The following is a 21,931-nucleotide window of genomic DNA, read 5'->3' on the forward strand; positions in this document are numbered from 1 at the left end:
AAGCTGTATCAAAATGCTTTGTAAGATACATGGCTTCTATGGTTTCTTCCTTATCCCTCAGCCAGTTAAAAGAGTTTGACATGATTTCTGCTTGCAAGATTCAAATAGACATGGATTCGTCATCCTGGAAAAAAATTAGATAGTCTATAAAATCCTGGAAATTGGGAAGAAAGTATAAAATAAATGATCGTTCATGTCCCTGATAAAGCAAACAAATGTCTTCTGATGAGGTTTCAAGGCCACAGCTGACTTCCACAGCTCTCCCAGCTGGGTCCTTACGCCTCCATGTCAGGGATTATTATTTCTCATCTCCTTCTTGCGAAGGACCATCATTGTGGTAATAATTTTCTTTATAGATTGGTGATAAATACAATTTCATATATCACAAAGGATTAATGAAATGCCACAGGTTACTTCATTTCATCCCTATACAGTAAAAATACTTCTTAAGCAAAATGGTTCCTATTTACAGAAGAGTTTCTGAGCCAGTGATGTTTACCAGGCACTAAAGAGCTGTTTTCTGGTCTGTACCATCTCTGATTGAAGAGATTTGCTTGGTTTCCCAAGAGAGCCACACAGCCCAGATGAAGACTAACAAGCAGCAGTATGAGCAGGCTACAGGCAGTGCCTGATTTGAATCAGAAGTGACTTGCATATCTCATCAGTGGAGAAAAAGTGTAGAGCCTACAGGGGAATGAAATCTTTCTGCACCCCAGGATCAACTGAGTGAGGAGAAAAAGCATCTGTGGACAGAGGTTTTAAATGGTATTTTCATAAAAACTGAGGGAAGGCTTATAGAAAGAATCAAATATGAGTTCCTGTGTTGGGGACAAAAACATATGCCAGTTTCTTATCTAAGGGCAATTAATTTATATTTCTGATTTATTCAAAATGATCAAGGGGGGAAAAACCCCACTTTTAAGAGAAAGCTTTCACTAAAAAAAAAGCTAGTGGGAATGAGCTTTGTTTCAACTTTCACATTTCATTTTTTTCCCACTGCACAGAGACAGGAGAACTCTTTACAATCTGGCACCACTCATCAGCCACATAATACTGAGTTAATCTCATTGCTCAGTTTTGTTTCTTTTTTTACTTTTGCCTCTTTTGCTTTTAAACTGTAAATAAAATCTTTTAGGGAAACTATCACATGGTTTGTGTTGTGTGAATACATCACACAATGTTGACCAGGCTCAGCCACAGCTTCTAGGTGCTGCAGAGAACAAGTACATTGCAAGCACAGATGCAGTATCACCTTCATGACTAATTAATATTCCACCAACGAGACTACTTTCTATTTCGATTTGTAATCTTTGATCATATTCGTGCCTTAAGGTCAGTCTTGTATATACTAAGCTTTGTAGGAAAACACAATATACTTTATTCTCTTCTGTTTGTTATTAATACATAGTGTGGGACCCCAGAGAAACACAGAAAAGTCTGCAAAGAATTCTGGAGGAAAAAAAAAGGATTGCTTTTCTCAGACATTATTTATTTAGTTAAATTAAGCATATTAATCAATAAATTAATAGAGATTATTTTCTTACAGTCCACCTGAGTAATTACTTAGACTATTCCTTTACATTTCTAAGAATTTTGATACCTTGTTATTCTGAAATATTCAAGTAACCTGAGACCAAGAATGATAGCTCTTTATTTATTCTTCTTCCCTGTCAGTCTCATATTCTCATTAGATTCTTGTTACCTATGCCAGAACAACAATATTCTAATTTATCTGTTTTTCTGTTCTCTGGTAATGAATTAGCAGTGATGGGAACCATAGCAACTGAAGCAAAAACTTCATTAAGCAAGAACAATTTTTCAGTTTACACTGTACGATGTGAAATTGCTTTCAGTAACAAAGTCTTCCACAGAACAATTATAACTAGAACAAAGAAAGCAGGAAAGCAGTTAAGCTGAACCCTGGTGCAGAGAAGTCTGTATTTCAAGCTGTGAAATGCTGACCAGGTTTCCATCTTAGGAATAATGCTCAAACATAGCCACTAACTGACAAAAAAACCCCAGAAACTTCATAGGTTTCAAGCAAACATTTGGCAACCTTCACTATGATTCATCCTGAAATGTTATTCTAGGCAAACCAACATAGTTGACTCCAAGAGAGCTCTTAAAAACCTTCCCGGCTGAAATAAATGTGACTGGAATGAACTACCTAAAGTGTAGATGGTTGCTGTGAGAACAGTATCTGTTCCATCACCCTGTGCTCTTGATGTTGCCAACATTTTCTGTACTACAAAAAGATAACAGCCATGGGCATCAGACTCAATGGCCTGAGCTGTCTGGAGTCAGACTGTTTAGCTCTCCTGAATTAAATCTCACTGAACATGTTAAGATGAAAGCCTACTTAGGCATGCAAAAAGGGTGGAGTTAACATTCAGCTGTGACACAATGATGTTAATGACATCCCAGAGGTTACCATTCAAGAAATATTTTAGAAGATAAAAGAATCCAGAAGTGATTTAATAGTGGAAGTAAATAGTGGAAGTAAATAGTGGAAGTAAAAATCCTAGCCAGAAAACCAGCCATCCCGGGCTTTCTGTAAGCAACAAACGAAATCATCTGAAACATGCACTGGTGCAAGGGCAACTCATTACCCTGTCACTTAATGAGAAAGGAGGACAAGAAGTGACCAACAGGTGCTTTGAGTGCATTATGAACATTTCTTTTTTTATGTGTTAAAGACCAGGAGAGCAGTCTTGTTTAAGTAATAAGGCAGAACTGATTAAGAACATGACAGAGGAACAACTTAGAGTGAACCACCATAAAACTGAAGAGCCTGTGATTCACAGGGAAGAGAGCAGCAAACAAAACCTTTTGGCACTCGAAGAAGACTGACTTCAAGAAACTCAGAGATGTGGTAGATACTAGCCCATGGGAACAAGTATCAGTGCTTATGGCACAAAGGGAGATGTGAAGAGAAAGAAACACAGAAATCACAGGAAAGCATCATATCAGCAGTGAATAGATAAGACCAGGAAGGTATATTCTCTGTTGCTCAGCAGGGAGGGACACTGAAGGACACCGAAAAGCCTGAAGTGTTTAGTGGCTTTATTACTCAGTTCTCACTAAAAAGGTCAACTGGAAGTACAGGACTAGCACAATTAATACTGGCAGCTAAAAGGATTCTATCTCAGGCTGGAATATATAAAGGGAAATGCATAGTGCATAGCTAAAAAGGCTGCTCTCAAATTGGCTAGATTTGATTAAATGTCATGTGAGTGTAACTAAAGAAATCTTAAAGCCAGTACTGGCTATTTCTGAGACTTCATAAAATGGGAGAGGCACCTGCAGACAACAAAAGAGCAAATGTAGTACCTGTCCTCTGAAGTAGGAAAAGGAGGCAGTGAACACAAAGGCACAAGAGGTATTCCAGTTCAGAACAGAGGTCATTGAGCATAGCCAGTGTTAAATATCCAGGTAAAAGTATAACAAGTAGAAACCAAGGGAGTAGCGGTACTTCCCAGCCTGAAGGATGTAGCTTATTTAAAAAGTCTATTCTACAAGGATGAAAGATTTAAGCAAAAATACAGGCAGTGCAGAAGTATAGAGTAAAATCTATCATGAAAAGGTGGTCAATTACATACATGCATATATACATCTAAACAGAAGGGCTGTGATTCAGTTATCACAATTTTATCATCATAAAATATCTTCTTTGAAGTAGTATGTAATATTAAAAGAGATCTGATCTCCTGTCTGGCTCCAAGATACTGGACAAGGTTCACCTTGCTTGCTTTGGTTCTTAAATTGAAGTGAAAGTGGAATTTGTGCAGCAGCTCATTAAGAGTACAGGTATTTGGAAGAAAGCTGCAGACAATGCCTGGATTATGGGGAATAAAAGGCAAACAGATAGGACCTTTGTCTGGATTTTTACTCTTTTGCTTAGGGGTTTTCTTAGTTATTTCTTGAGACTTTTTAAATTAAAAATCCTTCTGAAAGAGTGGCTACTGCTATGGGAATATGAAACTTTCAGCTTTGATTTTCCACTCCAATGTGAATACAAATAATTTTTTCTCTGTTGAGCCATCTTTGTTTCTGGTGATGCTACATGTCTATTGCATTCTGCTTACCTTATCAGGTCATAAACAACCTTAAGAAGAAAGCAAGTTTCAAATCTAACTGTGAATGTAATAAATAACTTTTTGAAACACAAAATATTATGTACATTTCTGCTTTTATCTTTCAGAGGAAATGTCTCCAAACTTGTCTATAAAATATGCTGTTTTGAAGTTTCAAAGTTGATCTTAATACATAGAGTCTTTAATTTTTTGGCACACACATCCACATAATATTCCTTTTCCTTCTCTGAGGTGAACGGGTAATGCATTCCCACAGAACAAGGAAGCTGTGATTTTGCCTAAGAAGACATTGTAGTTTCAAGACATAATACCATAATATAATTTTTTGCCTCGTTTTTTCCATTACAGAATTATTGTACTCTAACTTTTTTGATAACTCTATAGTGGTCAGCTGTGATTAAAAAACAATATAAAATACATTAAAATTAATTATAACATTTAACAAATATATTGTAAATAATAATATATATAAAAATAAATATGATTATTACTGATTTTGAGGCAAAACTTGATATAAATTGGTAAAAAGTGTTAAATAGGATCATTATGAAAGAACCTGAATTTTCAAGCAATGCAAAAAACTCTGTCAAAAAACACAGGAAAATGTAATGCTCTGAGACATAATCACTTGATAATTTCTTGCAGTCTTCTAAGGTTAATAAAAAAGAAGCAGCATAAAACAAGAGTATCAGAAGAATGTGAATCTTTACACATTTATATTCCACTGCAGAAAGACAAACTTTAAGTAGAGAAGCAGAGGGCATCCAAAAATCACTAGAAAGTGTACTCCTTACCCAGATGTCAAGCTCATGTAGGAAGCTAGCATGAACTCACTTAACTCCAGCACCAGTTGGTGCAGGTAAGGCTTCATGATAAGTTAGGAGTGAAGAATTTGTTTCAAAGTTTGTGAAGATGTCAAACCCAAACCTTGTTTAAGTGAGAGGCTTCACCATGCCTATGGCTATGGTGGGTACTTTATCATGAGGGCATGGATGCAAAACTCCAGAGCTTCTGAAGGTCAAATAATAAAATTGAGATTTTTTGGATGAATTAAATCCCATTAAGTTCAGGAACATATTGAAAATCATTCCTTTTAAGAGGTCCAAAAGCTGCTTTCCACATTTTTAACACTTTGAAAAGCCAAAAGGGTATTGGGAGCATGCCTGAAGTAGACTATTATATATGTATAATAACGTGCCTGCTATTAACTCTGTGATGTAAGGAGAGAAGACAGGTTTTCCAGGGAGGTGTTAAGTTATTCAAAATGGCATATTTGACCTCCAAAAAGAGCTGGCTCATCGCAACCAACAGGATGCAAAAATGTTGAAAGAAGCCTACATCCTCTACTAAAAGCAGTGAAAGAAGTGGCTGTTGACAGTGGGAGTTAGAAAACAAGCTGAAGGTTTTCTTTGGACATAGAAGCTTTCCATGCTGGCCTCAGGCTTAAATGTTTTTTCCCTTCAACCAGGAAACTTCTCTCACCAGATAGTCACCTCAAGCAAAAAAAAAGAGAGATTCTACCCAGGCTATTTGGAGGGTACTATTTACATGCTGTAAACAGTTTCTGTGCATTTGCTAGTGTTTGCTGCTGGAATATCAAGGGGTCCCCTACTTTCTAATGGTCTCCACCAGTAAAGTCAGACTTGAAGAATTTAACCACCAGTTTTATTTTAGCCTGGATCCATTATCAGTTGTATCAAAGAGTACTCATGCAGTTAGAGTTCCTGCTACTAGTTTTACTACCTTTGAGAGCTACCCAACAAATAGAAGCTTTACTAAAAATATTAAATCTGTATGACTATGACTGGGCAGTTATCATGAAGATCTTTTGGAGAAGGAGAATTCCTCTGTGTAGCAAACTCAATGCCAGCAAACAAAATTTGCTGTGATTTTACATGTCTGAACATGTCTGGAGATAAAACTAAGCTATGCTGGACACCTTGTAATCTGCTCTGAGAACCATGACTTTCTCCTGACCCTCTGTGCAACTTCCAGAGTTATTAAATGCTATGAGGGCAGCTTTTCACAGTGCCTTCCATCACACACACCTAAGTTATATAACTGGTGGGAGAAGGTTACTGTAAACTTCTGGAAAATTAAATGTGATTATAACCTTTGGAACCAAATATGATTATAAAACTGAGCAACAGTCTGCAAGAATTCAAGTTTTTGTTCATATATCCAGTCAGCTGCTGGCCAAGAGCATCAAGGCAGATCCTCAATGAAGGCAGGAAAGGTCAAGGCTTTTTGTTTACTGAACAAGCAAGATACATAGTTTATTTCTGTAAGAAATAAGGTATTAGGTTATGATGGCATTGTCTTAAAACATTCCTGCCAAATTGTTTTTGATTTCCTTATTGGTAAAATTTACGTAGGGAACAAAAATACTTGATACTGCCCTTAAAGATTTCTATGACTTATTTAAATATGAATTTTTTAGCTGCATTCCAAGACTTCTTGCAAATGGTTTAATATATTTGGGAAGTAAATGCAAAAAGTTTTTGGAAGGATTTTTCTCAGAACTGCTTTAGTGTTATCCATATATGTCCAGATGTGTAATCTGTTACAGCTGTTACAGGAACAGTGTCTGAACCCTTACATGGCTTTCATGATATCTGTGAACATCTCCTAATGGAAAGGATCTGACTAGATACATTCCATCCAAACAGAACAACCATGTCACCAGGGTGAGCAAAAGCAGGGAAGCTGAATGGTCTGCATGAAAGTTGAAAGCCCTCCTTTGTCTAAAGAGGCTGGTGAAATTGTTACCTTTGAAAATCTGAAAGCCTCATTCTGTTGTTTAGACCCTCCACAGGATCAGGGTGGAGACAAAATCACCCAACAGCCAGCCCACATCAGTAACAGATGATTGCTAATAGAAATTAAAAGACTTCCCCAAAATGTATTCTGTTTTCAGGCATTTTTGAAGGTCAAGTAACTATGTGAAACTTTTTCTACAGAGAAAATAGTTAGAAAATATCAACCTGGCATTCTTTTTGCCTGGAAATGTGGTATCAGGAATTTCAAACACCAGTTATTTTGGCTTTACGAACCATTTTTGAATGTTTAGTGTTTGTTTTTTTTTAGTTTATGGAGGGCATTTATGGAAGACCATTGTTTGCATTCAGTGTGTGAAATGCAATTAATTGTAGATGATTTTGATGGATGCTACTCGTAAAAGTGATGAAATTCAGAAGGGACTTAGTCATTTGTGCATGAGTATCATATCCACAGATCAGAACATTTATAGCCAGGCCAGGGAAAAAAAAAAGCTAAGCACAGTGGGTATTTGGCTTTTAAAAATCCTTAGAAAAAAGGTAGAGATCACAACCCCGATCAGCAAGTGAACCTGTCAATCTTGAGTTCCCACCAGAAGCTTCTGAAGATGATACCAATGAGCCAGCTAGATAGCTTTTCTGTGGCAGAACTGAGACATTTAGGGCTTAAGAACTGAGCTATTCCCTTCAGGCCAACTAGCAGATGAGGCTTTGAAAAAAATCAACAATGGAATATCAAAAGCAAGAACTTCTTTGTTGGAGGCTTCTCAGTCCCTGAGAACATGGCTTGGTTGAGAGATGAGAATATGCCTCTTTTACAGCTCTGGATCAAGGCCCTAAAGTACCCATGGCATTTGACTCCTGGAGATTTAAGTAGTGACCAACTCACAAAAAGCTCTTGGTATCTTAGGAGAAAATTCTCGGTGTCTTACTTTCATCATAATACCAGATAAGCAGCCAAATAAAAGAGCCAAATAATAATAATAATAATAATAATAATAATAATAATAATAATAATAATAATAATAATAATAATAATAATAATAATAATAATAATAATAATAACAGGCTTTTTTAAAATAAACCTTGTGGGGGGGGGTAGAATATAAGAAAATAGGGGTAATCTCACCCCTGAGGGGTTGCAGCTGTACTAATTACCAAAGATTATGAACAGGCCTGCCTTTAACAGGCCACAGCTGCGTCCAGTGAGATGAGTGATATAAAAGAGTGGGTTAGCTGGTCAAGAAGGTGGATGGAATTTGTTGGCTGCACTGTGAAGAGGAGAGAGTTAGTTCTGTGAGGAGATGCCCATGAGAAATCACTGAGACGGTGTGGGAACTTTGCAATAGGATGACAACAAAGCCTCTTTTCTGGCATCTAGCTGGATTTATCAGGACTGTTACTTTTTTTGCTGTCCTTTTGATAGGAGGGCTTTTGACCAGCCAGTGGTAGAGCATAAAGAACAGTGGACACCCAGCCTGCCTGGGACTCAGCCACCTGTTAGGGTAATTAGGGTTTTCTCCTGCACAGGAAAATACCAGAGGCACAGGCACTCTCACCTTCAGGATGCTGGAAGAGAATGATCTACAAAGAGCAGCTTCACCTGAAAGCATACAAGTCAAACTTCCTACCCCTGTGCTTTGTAAATATCAGACGTATGTGAGGCAGGATGATCCACACAAAAGAAAAAGAAATGTGCCTCTGCAGACCAGGAGAGACACAACTGCCAAACTCTAGGAATGCCAAGCAACTGCAGTTCGGGAAGTGTTGGGAGGTGTGAACAAATATTACAAGGGATGGAAATGCTGAAGTACTACTAAATACACTGGGCTGATTTCAAATACATTTCTTAGAATGCTAGATGAGGGTCTGCACATAAAAGCTTTGTTAGTGATTTTAGTGTACTCAGTTTGGGGTAGAATATTTTCTAAGCTCTTTTCACACTTAAAGTTAGGAAAGTTTTGCACAAATGCTCTAAGATATATCTTAACTAAATACAGCAATAAATGCACTCTTGGGACATCAGAAAAGTCTTTAAAGATGCATTGGAATGATTGAAGATCACTTGTTTTGTTCTGTCTTCTCTTTTAAAATCTGAAGCCTTCATAAAGTTTTCTAACTCAATATAAGATGTGAAGTTTTTACTTTTTTTTAATATTGAAAATGAAGCTATGTTAAAATAAATTAATTCTTTCTGTCTGCATTGTACACTACCTTTGAACCAGTCTGTTGCGATAAAGAAACGCTACAGTGAAAGGTAAGCAGCAAAAGTTTTTCAACCTACCACAGGAGTTTTACTAAGTAACATGACAAAAAAGGATGTGTGTTACAAGAGCATTGGTCCAGGCTTGCTAAAATATATTTGAGCAAGTCTAGATAAGCTCTATCTTAGTTTTATCAACTGTGCCATCAGCCAGTTGTGCTGCTCAAAATCAAAAGGACATAATCCTTAAAACTGTTTGGAAGACAAGTCCTTGCCATGGTGATGCAGAAAAACATCTGGTGACATAGAGAGGCAACCAAGCAGGGGTTTTGCAATAGCTGAGTATCTAATCTAGTACCAGAGGCATTTTAGGTTTGCATTCATAGCCTCCAGGAAAGGAAGCATAGGTTGTGAATGTTCATACAAGTCATGATATTTTCAGGAGTTGTTTTCTGCAGGGCACACAGCAAGACACCCTCTGTGCATTCATATTGTTTTCCAAGGCCATAGGCAGATTATGTTTCCCAAGTCTCACTCTGCTGACTGGAAGTGCTGCTGTCCCTGCATCCCCAGTCAGAAGGCACTGCCTCACAGCTCTGGAGGCACTTCAGAGGCTTCATACCCTACCACAGGTAAAGCCACCTCACTCACCTTTGCTGGCATGTCAGAGTCACTGGCTGACTTTGCCACATGAGATGTGGTTAACAGATCCCTTCAGCTGGCAAACCTGTGTGGACAAGAACAGTGCAGTCCACTAGAATGGTGCCATCTTCAGCTGCTACAACTGCTTGCAAAGTGAAGATCTCCCTGTGATTTCCATACACAGCCTCAAAACAATCAGCTGTCTGGGAAGAGCTCCATCTTACACATTTTGGTTATTTATCCCAGGTTTGTATGTTATGGCTTTATACATGGCTTTAGGCTTCCTATCTTATTTTAGAAGTCTAACATTATTTCCCTAAAGGTCCACAAAATTAGTGTAAGTGCAAGAAGTTTTCAACACAGCATTCATGAACATAACTATTCAGAAACTTAGTGAAGACCATTGAGTAGTCCAAATCAAAATTTCCCAGTAACTGCTATAAGGGAGGACAGATTTCCATCACCTTTTTCACAAAAGTATTAAGCCCTCTCCTGGGGTGACTTTGATGCTTGTATCCCCATTTGTTGTTTAGCCCAGAAATAAATTTTGCACCTTTAAGATTGGTTCTGGGAGTGAAGAGGGGAGAGAAGAAGCACAGAGTTTGTTTTCAGAACTGCACTCACTCCTCCACGTTCCTGCTCCTGGACTGTGCTGTCTGCGGATGGACAGACAGCGGGACAGAGCTCTCCTTTGCTCTTAGCTAGTTTTAGCTAGCTGAGGCAAAGAAGTTCCCTGGACTGTGGTTTTCTTTTTCTTTGGGCCTGTTTGAACCTGCTCTGGACTGAGCACCAGAGGGTAGCACCAGCAGCTCACACCTGTGAGCACCAGGCCGGGCCTGGGCCGCGGCATTTCCAGCACCGGAGGAACTGATGAGAGACTGAGTGAGCTGAGCTGCAGCCCAGGGAGGGACTCTCTGAGTCTGTCACCTCTTCAGATTGGCAAGAGGTTTTATTGTTTAATAGTGTTCCTTTTTTTTGTGTTGGTGAATGCTTTACCTGTTAAATAAACAGCTTTTTTCTACTTTTCTCCAAGGAAAAGTAGAAAAGGAAAAGTTTTTCCTGAACCAGTTGGGGGAGAGGCCACTTGAATCTGCTTTCTAGAGGAACCCCTTTGGAGAGTATCTCCCAAATTTGCCATAAACCAGGACGAGCCCATGAATCAACTAGGTTCTCCTCTTCCAGTGGTCCAGAACACCAATGCACTCATGGTTATCAAGTCTTTTTCCAAATTCAGTAAAGATTTCCTCATGACCTGATGGAAACCACTTTGCGCTTTCAAGGACTTCTCTGCCTGAAACCAAAATATAAATATGACAGGTCATGTCCTAAAACCCCTTTTCCATGCTGCAGTTTTAAATCATGGTTCCTGGTTAGGTTCCTGGTATTATCCAAAACTCTGGATAATAATGTAGAGGTCTTAAAAGTGGGGCACAGCAGTGTCAGTAGCTGTATCACTTTTTGTGTCTATGGCAGACAAGTAAATATTAATTTCTCAAAAAATATTTTGTTCTTCAGAGACCCTGGAACCTTCATCTTCCTTCTTTGTTCTCACCAGCTTGTTTTAAACCCCTCTTTCTTTGTCTCCATGTTCATTGATTCATGGGTTTTGCACAAAAGACCAGCGTGGAGCTGTGCAGTGAGGGTGTCATCATTGTAATTGGGCATTGATTATTTAAAGAGCACAGTTGTTACTTTGGTTGATGAGACCATCTCTCAGACTGACATCCACTCTGAGAAAAGAAACTTGGGGTAATTTACCAGACCCTTTTCATACCCCTTACCAGGATTGGTTTTACCTTTTATAGATCTGCAATACTTCAGCATGGGATTAGGTCCCTGCAACTGGTGCTACACCTGGTGCTTTACTGAAAAATAAAGCCAATGTTGTCCTGATCAAATATCTGTAAATATTGAGAAACATATAAACAAAACACAGGTTGTCTTAGATACTGAAAAAATATGCTTGGCTGTGTTGGAAATTGTAGCTTTTTTATTTCATTTTATTTAATTTCATTTATTTTCCCAGGGAAAACTTTCTCTATTTGTATCATACATCATCTTGATCTTCCACTCACGCTGACAGAAAGAGGATACAAATGATTTTTAGAGCTCCACAAGGATAAAAATCAGCAGGGATTATTAAGCTCTTTCTGAGCTGAAAAATGCTATGCTTCAGCATCTGGTTAATAAATATTTATTTTGCCTCCATTTCTGTGCGTGAGTGAGACCCCACCATGTTTATTTGAACAGAGATTATGGCTAAAATACATATTTCCAGAGGAGGATATGTTAAAGGGAATGTGTCACACCTTGGGTGAAATTCAGATTTTTAAAGAGTGAAACATCTCTCTTCCTTTTATTTTTCTTTATTCAGCAGCCAAAAAATACAGAAAAACTTTGAACAGAGAGAAAATCACATCTTGGCTTTTCAACTAAGATTCTCTACAATCTAGAATGAAAAGGCTCTTTTGTCAGGGGACTCACATTGGCAGGAGAACTGAATATGCAACAAGTATCCTTACAAAGTGGCAATGAGAATCCTGTCTTTCAAGGGATGAATGTTCTGCGTCAAGCACTTTGGCCTTAGACATAAAACACAAGACAGTTTTAAAGTATCTGTAGCCTTGAAAGTTAGTTACAGGATATTCACACGTTTAGTCTGTTGTTTTCTGCTGTTGAGTCAGTTGTCCTAAGTCAGCAACACACAAAATGGAAATGACTATTTTAACATCCTCAATAAATTAAACAATAAAAAAATAAGATTAAGGAAATGTCACAGAATGTGGAAAAGATGCAGCTGTGGCCCAGAGGTATTCATCTCAGCAGAAAGCTGGATACAAATAGTGGAGGAATGGAAAGGCTACAACAATCCCATTATAGTCAGCACTGCTGAGCAAGTTAAATACAGGGGTTGCTGCCAAATTCACAATAAATGAATTAGATGTGTTTCCTGCCTTGGAAAAAAATGGGTGGAAATATATGTACATCATGTGAGTAAACTGAAAAGATCTAATCTTCAAGATATTACACTGACAGACCTTTTAGAGGTACAAATAATAGCGAGAGGTGAAATTTTGTCTTGAAAACTGCAGCTGTAAATCCATGGATGGAACATTGTTAGCAGCTACTCAGATTTCTATTGATGGGGATGCAAAAATAGACTATTTTCAGCTGTTGTGTTTCAACTGCTGCTGTTTCTGATGGGCAAAGTGCTGAATCTGCTCTGTGGTGGGTTTTTTTTTATTTGTGATCCAGAATTATATAGTGCAGTCATACTGACATTTAATAGTGGTCTTATTATTGTCCTGAAATACTTGCTCACCAGCTGCAAGACAACAACATTTTATTCACCCTTGCATGCTGTGTGGCCTCCCATAGATGAAATGGTATTTATGCTTGACAGTATTCCAGTCAGTGTCTCAGGTAAACTGATGTGCTTAGCAAGAACTGAAGCCCATCAAAATGAAGGTTAATCTACACCAAGACAGGAGCTGTCATTCAATCATTGCTAGCAAGGCTGCAGGAGTCTCAGCAAGCAACAGAACTGACAGTCCTTTTGGGATGGTTGGTTTCTTTGTGGTTCTTTATTTTCTTCTTCTTTTTTTTTTTTTTTTTGAGAATAATGTGTAACCAAGTTGTGGTACAGACACTTCTTACCTGGCAGTATAAAATAAGCTGCTGCAACACCCTACAGACTTGTTCTTTAGGAAAGCAAAAAAACATGCTGATTCCCATGCTAGTCAGAGAAGGTCTGGTTAGATTGGAGTCTGGACCCTGAAACACTTGCTCAGACATCAAAAATCTTGGAGTGAACAAAGAAAAGGCTGATGTTACAAGGAAGGAAATTGGCAGATGGAAGCCAAGAGAACTGCTTGTTGATGTCGTGCTATTTCTGCCTGCGAACTGTGTATGAGAAAAGGTGGTTTCTTTGTCTACCAATATTTTTATTGTTTGTTTTAGGGCTTAGTGCAGGAAAGAAAGTGAGTGTGATGAGAAAATGTGGACTATGGTGCAGCTGAAGTGTTTGTAAAAGGGCTAAACTCACTGCCAATGTAATTTAACATAACTGCAAGCAATGGAGCTAACCCGGGGTGAATCTGGCAACCTTTACTTTTCAGCTGCGTTGGTACATACTCATTAGACAGAGCAGCTTGTATTAGTCCATTAGTGTATGCAGTGTTTTTAATCTATATATATTGCATTCATTTTGGTGTAGAAGTATTAATTATTCTGATTGAGGGAAGAAGGAGAATTAATTTCCTTTTTTTAAAATTCATTTATTCTGGCTCCACACACATTTCAGGTTTTCCTCGCTGCAAGCATTCAATCAATTTGTCTTAGGATCATCAAACCTGAGGGAGCATGGAGAGACTCTTTATCCACACTGCAATAGATGGATCCTGTTCATCCTCTAGGCTGGTTAAACACTATCCCTGCCCTTTGACAAGGTTAATCTGTTCAGACTCAGCATTGTCCAGAGCAGCTACCTGCAAACAGGCTCATACCAGATAATTTAGTACTCCAGTTTATATGCTGTTACTGTAGGGCCCATGTGTCTGCCAGACAAAGTCAGGAGTAATAGAAAAACTCCTTGCATGGAGAAATTTTCATGAAATCTCCAGTTTAAATCTCCTGGAGTGGAGCAGGGATGGGATGCTCCATCTTTGGTATTTCAGTTTCTTGGTTTGTGCATGTTCATTTTAGGCTTCTGCCCTTAAACAGCCCCTTTTCTCTGCTTGTTAGTCTATCCAACAACAGCCTTCCAATGAAACTTTCCATTTTTTGTTTACTTTTTCCATAGTCAACCAAGGAAAGAAGTTTTTCTGTAAATGTGCACAGAAAGTAAATTTTAGGCCTGATTGTTTAATTATGGAACAAAAAAGAAATTAATGAGAAAATAATGTGTTTATTGGAAATAAAGTGCAGAAGGAAAGTTGAGGTCAGCCAAATGTGGAAGATAAAGTCTATCTAGACTGACCTACCTCCATACAAACCAGTTCCAGTCCTGGGATCAGGACAGCCAGGTCAGCACAGAGCTGTGCCAGCTGAATTGAGCTAACTCATTTATACAGCCCCTGGGAGCTGAATGAGTACACAGAGTGGCACCATGCCAGGCAGACATACTGTCCTTTTTCCTGGGCTATCTTGGCTATCTCTCCCATGACATGGCATTGTGTAACGTAGATGTGTCCTTAGGTGACCAACCAGCATGCTCAGCAAGCAAATCCCAAACAGCAAATGCTCAGACAAAGGGCTGTAATCATTTATGAATGCTCTGTGAGCACTGATATTTGTTCAGATATAACAAACAAAAGGGGAAAATCTGGGACCTCATTATAGACAAGATATTAGCAGAGACAGGAGCTAATTTCAGCCCTCTCTCCCCAGTTTGTTTGCTGCTGGCACATCAGTCAGTTGCCAAAAAGTATAGCTCCATTTTCTGAGCCTAACTTTAATATTCAGAGGCATTTCATCTTGCATCACTTTTTTAAAACTTTTATTTGTCTGGTAGAGCATGCAATGCATTGTGCCCTCACTTTTAAGTGTGAAATATACAGCAGTTGCTTTTGATATATTTCAAACATACTGTTGTGTTCACCCATACAGAAACCCTTCAGCAAGTTCTGCTGTTCTATTCATCTTCATGCAAAGGCCTGGTTGGAGTTTCACACTCCTCAGTCACTGCTTGTATGCTGCAGCACACAGTGCATTACTCAGCAGTGCCTGAAGATCTTTCAATCTCAGCCAAAAAGGTTTATTTCTAGATTGCAAACATTAATAACAATTCAAATAGGCACAAACCTTTGACAACACCCTTGGATGTATATGCATGTGTGCATGCATTTTTGGAGAGAGGAGACCCAAGAAAAGGCTTGATTGCCATCCTTAGGGCCAGGTCTTTGCACTGTTGTAACACCAATGTTTTGCCAGAAAAGGACTGATAGCTGTGTTATAAATTGAGATGGATAAAGCATTTGGAGTTTGCTGTTACATCAAGCTGCTTCATTTCCATGTGTGATCTTCATAAAGAATGGAAAAATTGTGTCATGCAAAAATATACAATGTTATTTGGAAACATTAAGTATTATTCACAGAAAACCTTTCATATATATATTTTTTATCAAGAAAAAAATAGAAGTAAATAATTTAGAAACACTTGTTTCTAAACCTAGCAGCTATTTTTTTATCCTAGGTTTTTATAAATGAAGTCATGCCACACTGATTTTCCCTAATTCAGGAATGAAGCTACTCTGGTCCTTTCAGCCAGTGCAGTGAAATCAGAAGGCCCAGGTGATTTGGGCCATCATCTCTTTCCCCTGTCATTTTCTCCCTTCAGCAGAAGGTGATGGTTCTATTTTGATCCCTTGTAAAGTGCTTTGAGATTTGAGTATGACTGGAGCCTTTGTAAGTGTCAAATGAAACCACATTTCTAATATCTAATTAGACCAAAGTCTACTCCTACATATACAAATATGACTCCTGTTAAATGCAGCAGAATGTCACAAGAAATAAGAGAGAAGTTTACACATTTAGCAGATAACATACAAATCCATTTTCAAGCTGTATAATAAGGATTTGTACACCTTAAGTAATACTTAACCTACTTAACCTGAAGCATCCTGCAGGACTGAATTTTGATGGAGAATGTCAATTTTTTATTGGATACAGGGGGAACAGCATGGAGAAAAGGCTGAAGTACTTCATGCCTTCTTTCCCTCAATCTTGAACAGCAAGGCCAGCTGTTCCCAAGGTACACAGCCTCCTTAGGGCTACAGGCTGGGGGCAGAGTGGCTGGAAAGCTGCCCAGCAGAAAAGGATCTGCAGGTGCTGTTTGATGGTGGCTGAACATGAGCCAGTGTGTGCCCAGGTGGCCAAGAAGGCCAGTGGCAACCTGAAATACAGATTATAGAAATACAGTGGGACCAGGGCAGTGATTGTCCCCCTGTACTGAGCACTGGTGAGGCCACACCTCAAATCCTGTGTTCAGTTTTGGGCCCCTCATGACAAAAAAGACATTGAGGTGCTGGAGCCTGTCCAGAGGAGACAACAGAGCTGGGGAAGGGTCTGGAGCCCAGGTCCTGTGAGCAGTAGCTGAGGGAGCAGGGGGTGTTTAGCCAGGACAAAAGGAGGCTGGGAAGAAATCTTAGTGTTCCCTACAACTCCGTGAAAGGAGGCTGTAGCCAGGTGAGGGCCTGTCTCTTCTCCCAGGCAACAAGTGACAGGATGAGAGGGAATGGCCTCAAGTTAGGCTAAAGATTTAGATTGGATATTAGGAAAACTTTTGTCATCAAAAAGTTTGTAAAGCTCTGGAACTGACTTCCCAGGAAAGTGGTGGAGTTGCCATCCCCAGCTGTAAGTGAAAGACTTGTGGCACTTAGGGACATGGTTTAGTGCTGGATTTGTCAGTGTGAGGTTAACAGTTGGACTCAATGTTCTTAACAGACTTTTTCAACAGAAACCATTCTGGTTTATTTTTGTATTTAATTTCTGCCTTATAAGTTGATATGAAAGTCAGTCTTTTACAGGCCTCAGAACTTTTATGTCTGTAATTTGATGCCCAGTGATGCTGTGGGACCTGCTCCTCCTGTGACCTGTGGGCAGAGGAGATGTCAGCCCTGGCAGCCCTGCTCAGGGCTCACCAAACACAGCTCTCTTGGATGGAGCCAAGGAGAAGTCCCAGCCTTGCAGCTGCTGAGCAGCCACACCAAGCCTCTCTGGATGCATTCAGCATCCAATTCCCAAATGGAGAGAAAAGTCATGATCCTGTGCTGGGAAAACAGTAGCTGCCAGAGGCATTGGGAAAGAGATAAAGTCTTTGTCAGCCCCTCAGGAAACACATATCTGAAATGACCAACTTGATGTTGGTGGAATTGAGGCCAAAACTACATAGAATTTACTGCAAATCAATGTGTTGTTGCAACAGCTATTTCTTTCTACTCCTAGTGAAAAAATTCAAGCTTCTGTGACCCTGGTTTACAACTGTAAGGTACTACAAAGTTAAACCTGAGCAAATTTTTTCCAGTTTGGATCTGTGTTTCTACAACAGAAAAATCTTATGGACCTTTCTCTCTATAATATGTAGAAGTTGTTATCAATATTATTTAGGTTTCCTGAACACTCCCAGCAATTCCTCTGCTTCATCTCCTTTTCTCAGAGCAAATAAATATTTGCAACAAGTAGAGCTGTGTGAGCTAGCAGAGGGGGTAAAAAAGACAAAAAACCTGGCAAGCAAGTTCTCTGTTTCTTTGAAAACTCTCCAACATCATGAATCCTCTGAGAGCTTAATTAAAATGAAAAGGGAATTTTCAAAGGGATAAAACAAAATAAGCTTTTTTTAATGCTATTTTTGTTCTGAGCTCAGAAAATCTCTTTCTCTTTTTCAATTGGTTTCCCCAAACCATAAATATTGGCAGCTTTAAAGTTTGTTTTTCATCCTCTTGAGCAAGAAGCAGTGAGTTCAAAAGATTTTTCCAGTGAAGCTTAGAGGGTTTGCTCACCAGAGCTTGTATTTCTGACACAACTAGTAAGTCTAGAACTGTAAACACTACCATGAAATCAAAGTTGCCATTTCAAGGGAATTATGATTAAATGGTAGTATTTTTATTTTTGCTGATAATTAGAGGAACCTTTTTTTTTCAGACACCGCAGTGCATAAGGGCCAAGGTCAACCAAACCCTAAACATCTTAGTCTTACATGATTAAAGGATATTTCTGCAGTCAATCTCACTCAAGAAGCAACCACTTTTCACTCTCAGCTGCCTCTCTTTAACCAGTGGCTGGGTGTTGCTTTAACATGAGTCCAGATCAATATGTGCTTGTTTCAATCTATATAATACTTATCTGCACCAGCCATCTGCTGGTAAGACACTGCTAGTTGATATTTCAAAGTTTTAGAACTTTAGAACAGAAATTGGTGAAACTTTAAATGGATTTTTTGGGTGTCCACATTCTTGGCAAAAAATGCATGAGCCCCTTCAGCCCAAAATAAGAACAGTTACAAGCCCATATTTAAGTGTCAAAATTTAAGTGTCAAAATTCAGTGACACTGAAATGTGGAAACTTGCATGTTAACTATTGATGCAAACACAATTGCAGAATCCTGTGGGATCTGCTTTAGGTGTCTTGGCAGGGGAGTTGGACTGGATGATCTCCAGAGGTCCCTTCCACCCCTAATTTTTCTGTGGTTCTGTGAGTCCTTTCCAACTTCACAGGTATAAATCAATAAATGATTGTTGTTGCTGTGGTGGGTTTTCAAATGTTCTGGACGTACATGGTGCTTTCCTGCTCAGTCATGACCAGTTCTGAGCACAGTGACTGTGTGTTCATGCACAGGCTGATTGTGTGTGTGAGCACAATCACAGCAGGTGCCACGGAGAGGCTGGTGGTGTTGCACATTTGATGCCCTGCTCAGGCTTCTGATCTGAGCAATGCAATGTAAGAGCTTGTGGGAAAGTGTGGAGCCAGCTTTGAGGTTTGCCTTTGCACAAAAGAGTGTTAAACCCCACCAAAGACATCCTGCAGTGCTCAGTCCTACTGCCTGTGACATTGCCCTTGAGCAGATCAACTAAATAGAGACACATAAGCAGAGTAATTTATGTGCCCAGTGTCAGACACAGTAATTAACAGGGGCAAGTTCTTCTCAAAATTGGAGAGGGAGCTGGCCCCATGGACTCATCCCTCTAGACAGCACTGCTGCATTCATTCAGAAGTTCCCTTAAAGTGCTTTTAAGTAAATGTATTTTCCTGCACACTGCTTGCCAGTCCTATATGTGGTGAACATCTTTCCTCTTGTGGAAGAAAGTGCCGCGCATGTGTTTTTTCTTCCAGAGGTCGTTTATGGGACAAAAAAATCAGTCTTCTACAAGACTAGCTTAGGATTTTAAAAACATGGCTTGTGCTAGATTTATTTTAAATATTGATGGCAAGATTTAGTCAAGGTTGTCTGAGGATAACGGTGGCTTATGCAACTAGTCAGCACACAGCTACATGCTGATAGATTTCTCTGTTTCATAGGGTTTTTTGTTTTTGTAGATGATCCAAAGGTCAGCTCATTCTTTCCCCATTTATTTGTAATTTTACCTGGGTCTTTAATGAATTATAAAAATTAACAGAAATTAGCTCATCGTCCCATAAAGAAAACACATTTCTAATTAAAAACTATGTATATGGGTCACACTTTGCAGAAGGAAGCATAAGTCAAGCATCATTCTTCTTGATTTGTTCCAGGTCACTGTTTTTGTCTGCCTGGCTGCCAAACACTAATGGATTGTCATGATAAAAATTCGTTTTTGTACCCACCTCTTACTTTGCACTTTTAATATCTATTTTACTTAATGCATCTTATTCTACCCCACTTGCAGCTGCAAACACCCTACACTTTATTAGAATTAAGTTTTATACTTTTTGGTGCTGTAAATGAGAGGAGATGATGTAGAGAGTTTTCTTTGCAGCACTGGCAGTTCTAACATATGTTAGTATAATAAATTCATTCAAGACATTTTTTCAGTGCACATTCTTCTCTGAGTCAGTTTTCTAGACACTGCAGTTGGTGCCTCAGATCTAAGTGGTTTTTTATTGGCATTAACAGAAGGATTCTATAGCAGAAATATTTTAAAAAGACAAATTCAGTAGGGAAGATTTTTTTGTGCTTCAAGGAATATTGAAGATGGGTACATGAAAAAGGAGCTGGAAACGGGACCAAAGTAGATGTCTTCTAATATAAGCATTGTTTGATAACCAATGAAAGATGAGAGCTTTTGGACTACTCTGAAATTCTGTTGTTAAAAAATAAAATATTGAAGAGAAAAGAAAGATGTGATAATGAGCATGAAAAAGAAAATGTCAATAGAATATATCTCCAGAGCAGATCACAGAATCACAGAATTTCTAGGTTAGAAGAGACCTTTAAGATCATCGAATCCAACCCATGTTCTAACACCTCAACTAGATCATGGCACCAAGTGCCACATCCAGTCTTTTTAAACACATCGAGGGATGGTGACTCCACCACCTCCCTGGGTAGATGATTCCAGTATTTGACCACTCTTTCTGTGAAAAACTTCCTCCTTAATTCTAGCCTGTATCTCCCTTGGTCCAGCTTGAGACTGTGTCCTCTTGTTCTGTCTGTTGTTGCCTGGAGAAAGAGACCGACCCCCAGCTCACCACAGTCACCCTTCAGGAAATTGAAGAGAGTGATAAGGTCACCTCTGAGTCTCCTTTTCTCCAGGCTGAACAACCCCAGCTCCCTCAGTCGTTCTTCATACAGCTTGTGTTCCCAGCCCCTCACCAGCCTCGTGGCTCTCCTCTGGACACGCTCAAGCCTCTCAACGTCCCTCCTGAACTGAGGGGCCAGAACTGGACACAGCACTCAAGGTGTGGCCTCACCAGTGCCAAGTACAGGGGAAGAATGACCTCCCTGCTCCTGCTGGCCACACTATTCCTGACACAGGCCAGGATGCCATTGGCCACCTGGGCACACTGCTGGCTCATGTTCAGCCGACTGTCAACCAGCACGCCCAGGTTCCTTTCCTCCTGAGCACTGTCCAGCCACACCGTCCCCAGCCTATAATGCTGCAGGGGGTTATTGTGGCCAAAGTGCAGGACTTATTGAGGCACTTGGACTTACTGAACTTCATCCCATTAGATTCTGCCCATCCATCTAACCATTCCAAGTCCCTCTGCAAAGCCCTCCGTCCCTCTAACAGATCAACGCACGCTCCCAGCTTAGTGTCATCTGCAAATTTGCTAATGAAATACTCTAAACCCTCATCCATGTCATCAACAAAAATATTAAACAGAACTGGCCCCAGCACACACCCCTGAAGGACACCACTGGTGACTGGCCCCAGCTGGATGCAGCACCATTCACCACCACTCTCTGGGCCCGGCCAAACAGCCAGTTCCTAACCCAGCAAAGAGTGCTCCTGTCCAAGCCACGGGCTGCCAGCTTGTCTAGGAGTGTGCTGTGGGAGACAGTGCCAAAGGCCTTGCTGAAATCCAAATAAACAACATCTACTGCCTTCCCAGATGATCTAATGCTGTGATTATCAACCTTTTTTCTGTTTCTGACTCCCTTATAGATCAAATGTTTTCAAGAAGCTCCAGATACAAGTATTAATAGTAGATAAACAATCCTGTATCAATTTTGATCCTTAGTTTGGAAACATTTGGTCTGATGGAGTCACTACTGGGGCAGCACCTTGGGGCCTGAGGTG

At 39.6% G+C, this 21,931-nt stretch overlaps 1 pseudogene; it reads right to left on the minus strand.

The window, feature by feature from the left end:
- Window positions 1-20,660: 20,660 nt before the first annotated feature.
- LOC136556099 (uncharacterized) lies at window positions 20,661-21,490 on the minus strand (annotated as a pseudogene).
- Window positions 21,491-21,931: the final 441 nt, after the last annotated feature.

This window comes from Molothrus aeneus, chromosome 4, assembly GCF_037042795.1.
Source record: "Molothrus aeneus isolate 106 chromosome 4, BPBGC_Maene_1.0, whole genome shotgun sequence".
Lineage (NCBI taxonomy): Eukaryota > Metazoa > Chordata > Aves > Passeriformes > Icteridae > Molothrus > Molothrus aeneus.